General features: G+C 27.6%; 1 pseudogene; it reads left to right on the plus strand.

The window, feature by feature from the left end:
- Positions 1–800: 800 nt before the first annotated feature.
- Positions 801–2132, plus strand: LOC111301028 (GLABRA2 expression modulator-like; annotated as a pseudogene).
- The last annotated feature ends 1737 nt before the right edge of the window (positions 2133–3869 follow it).

Consider the following 3869-nt stretch of genomic DNA (forward strand, 5'->3'; position numbering starts at 1 on the left):
GTAAAGAGGGGGATTACAAAGCTTTAGTTTCCTGAGATTTCATTATTATTGCTTCCATATGTCCCAAATTCCCAATGGATAGTCAGAGCTTTCTAGTCTCTTTTCGCAGAGTGATTACATAGAGATTGCATAGTTATACGGTTTCCATATGTCCCAATGGTTGGTAAGAGCCTTTCTAGTCTATTTTATCAGAGTGATGACATAGAGATTGCATAGTTAGACGGCTTCCATATGTCCCAATGGTTGGTAAGAGCTTTCTAATCTATTTTCTCAGTGAAATCCAATCTCGTGTTGGATCCTGAATGAGAAGCAAGCTAGATGTTCCTTTATTCTACTCTTAGTTGTGTAGCTAATTACAGCCTTATAGAAGTACTACTAAACTACTATTATTTTAAGTTTAATCATTTTAGTTTTCATGAATCATGTGTAATCATCTCATAAATCCTTAGGGATGCTCAAAATTTACCCATATGACGCATGATATGTTCTTGTTTCTGTGTAACAAATAGAATTATTATTATCCAAACCATATTTTTTAATTATGTATTTTTTTTCATGTTCTGGACCCATTGCTTTTGGCCTTCTTATATGGCAGTTTCCTTTACAATCGCAAATGTTGATTTTCTTTGAGCATAAGAAGGATATTTTTTATGCTTCACTTTTATAAAAATAAAAAATATGGAAAATAATGTTCGCATATATTAATTAGAATAATATGCTATTTCTGCTTTCTTTAAATATTTGAATCTGTCTCCTCCCTCTTGTTTCTCAAGCAGTTTCACATACATAAAATTACTTAAATGCTTCTTCCCTCTTTTCTTAAATCATTAAAAACAAGCCCGAGTTTTGCTGAGGCTGCCATCAGAAGAATTGCTCAGGGAACAAAGATTTTAGCAGAAGGTGGCTATGAGAAAATTTTAGACAAACTTTTGAAACAGTTCCTGAAGAGCAACTCCAGAATTCATTTGCATGTTACTTATCCACATCAGCTGGTCCTGTCACGGGAGTTTTGTATGTGTCTACGGCAAAGCTTGCATATATTAGTGACAGTCCTCTTTCCTATAAAAATGGTAGCCAGACTGAATGGAGCTACTATAAGGTATGTTTGAATTAGCCTTACATGCTTGCATTTAGAAAAGATTGGTAGTAATGAGCTCCTATTTCCAATCTGCTCCATGTTAACGTTACATCACATGAATAACTTTGTGCATCGTAATATTTAGGTACTGGTGTATGGTATAGGAATTTACTAAGTTATAATTCTTGACATTCTTCTGTCTGCTTAAACAGGTGGTTATCCCATTACATCAACTTAAAGCAGTTAATCCTTCAACAAGCAGAGTCAAACCTACTGAAAAGTACATCCAAGTTATCTCTGTTGATATTCATGAATTTTGGGTCATGGGCTTCTTAAACTACGACGGTGCTGTTACATGCCTACAAGAAACTTTGCAACTCCGTAGCTTACAAACTGTGTGATACTGTTTCTAGTGGCATAAACTTCACTTGGTTGACTGATGTTTTATCATGCAACCATTTACTCTGTGCTGCTTGGAAGCATATGATAATACATCCTCGTTTGGAAGCTCTTCAATATTCTATGGAAGTGAAAAATCAGGTAAGTAGAGTTTATATCTGGGTATCAGATGACAGTTAGAAGAAAAGAATATAATGAATCTGTTCTGTTTTCAACTCGTGGTTAATAATTTCACATGCTATATTCCATTCAGTAACTTGATATCATACCGAATGTCTCTGAGACTAGTTGCTTTTCTATTCGTTCATTTGGTTCTTCCCTTTTACTTTGCCAGTCTGAGTTGTTTTGCAGCTATTTTCTGCTGCATGCAGCTGCCTTCTCAAATAGATTTCGATTAACATGGTGGAGACCCAATCCTTCAATTTGATGCAATAATCGATACGTGTGTTGGTTTGCCATGAAGTCGAATATATGCATCACTTTCTGATGTGGCGTAGACTCTGGCACAGTGGTACATGGGCATATTCGGTTTTGAGCCCAAAAAAATTGGATCTTGAGGTTTGAACTTACATTTAGGATAAATTTTTATGGTGACAGTTGCAGGCGCAGCCCTATTAAACCTTGGGATAATTTAATTGATCATTGGCAGAAAGCGGTCTTTACGGATATTTGGCTATTTTAAATCCGATGTAATACTATGTTATGATAACCATATGAAAGCCATGAGTTAAAATATTAATAAAAATTATATGTAATTTTAATAAAATTAAAAAATATATTTTATATTTAATATATTAATATAATTATTATTCAATAATTTTTATATTTTACATAATATATGATTAAAATAGATGTCATAATAATTTTTGTCAGATCTAACTTTATGAATAAATAAATGCCCGCTACCTCCGATGTTAATAAGTGATTGATTGCACGAAGAGCACACGGATAATTATACAAACACCTCCATACTTTATACTAATTTTACTCAATTTAGCAGCAGTTCCTCAGATCTCACATCCAGATCATAGCTGATCCTTCACATCCAGAAAATTTCTGATCCTTAGATGTTTAGGATAAATTTAGGATAAAATTTAAGTGAAAATTTTTGTGAAAATTTTGGAAGTAATTTAAATGAAGTTTGTAAAGTTTTTAAAAGAAAATTGATTTAATAAACATTTTAATAAAAAATTTAAATCATAGATTAATAGAATTTAATGTAAAAATTAATAATATATATAAAAAATTATTAAAAAATTATTTATATTTAAAATTTGATCAATATTTATTTAATAATAAAAATTATGTTTATATTTTATTAAAAATGTTTATTTAAAAATATATATCAAAATTTATTAAAATTTTTTCAAATTTTGTATATTTGATTTATGTGATGAGATTTTTTTAATTTATTTATTTTAATTTTTAATTTTAGTTTTTCTTTAATTGTTTTTGATAAAAAAAATCATGAATTTTATCTAGTGAATTTCATCTAAGTCTGTTTTAGATGTTTAACAATTACTACGGAGGATTCAAGTGTAGTTTAGGATAAGGTCTAACAAACTATGTTCAAAACATCATTGGTTCAGAAATTACTGTAAATTTTTTTTATTAATTCAAACTTCAGCTTGGTTTTAAAAATTTTGGGTATGTTTAATATCCTATTTGTGATCAAAATCAGATTGGAGGAAGCAAACACAATAGCCAACTTAACCCTTTAACCTTAAACACATTTAAAATAGATAATACTAGACTATTATCCGTGCGATGAAATAATTTTATTTATTTAATATTAATATATATAGATTAATTTTTTAAAAAATTATATTCAAATATTTAAAACTCATAACATATATAAAATTTATATATATTAAAAATAAATTTTTTGAAAACAGTAAAAAACAAAAACTTATCTCTTTCCCTTAGATATTTTTGTTTACAATAAAATTTATATACCTATAAAATTATATCAAATTAAAATAAATTATATCTTTTTTAAAAAAATAAAAAAATATATATTATTGAATGATAAATTAAATAATAAAAGAAGTAGTAACACACTTTTATTTTAGTAATCTTGACTAAATTATTATACAAAATATGAAAAATGATAGAAAATATGTGAAAAAGGAAAAAATAAATTGAAAAAAAATTATTTGCATAATAATGAAACTATAATAACAATAAAATATATCTTAGAAAAAATTTATACACAAAAAATAAATAAATTGCAATGGTAATAGAATATACCTTAAAAAAAGTTACTGAAAAAATAAAAAAATTGATGTATAGCATATTATATTTGTAGTCTTAAATAAAAGAAATATTAATATATTTTCACTTTAGTAATTTTGACTAAATTATTATACAAAATATGAAAAATATTAGAAAA

This window comes from Durio zibethinus, chromosome 18 (genome assembly GCF_047325235.1).
Source record: "Durio zibethinus cultivar Kanyao isolate XHJ-2024 chromosome 18, ASM4732523v1, whole genome shotgun sequence".
NCBI classification, from domain to species: Eukaryota; Viridiplantae; Streptophyta; class Magnoliopsida; order Malvales; family Malvaceae; genus Durio; species Durio zibethinus.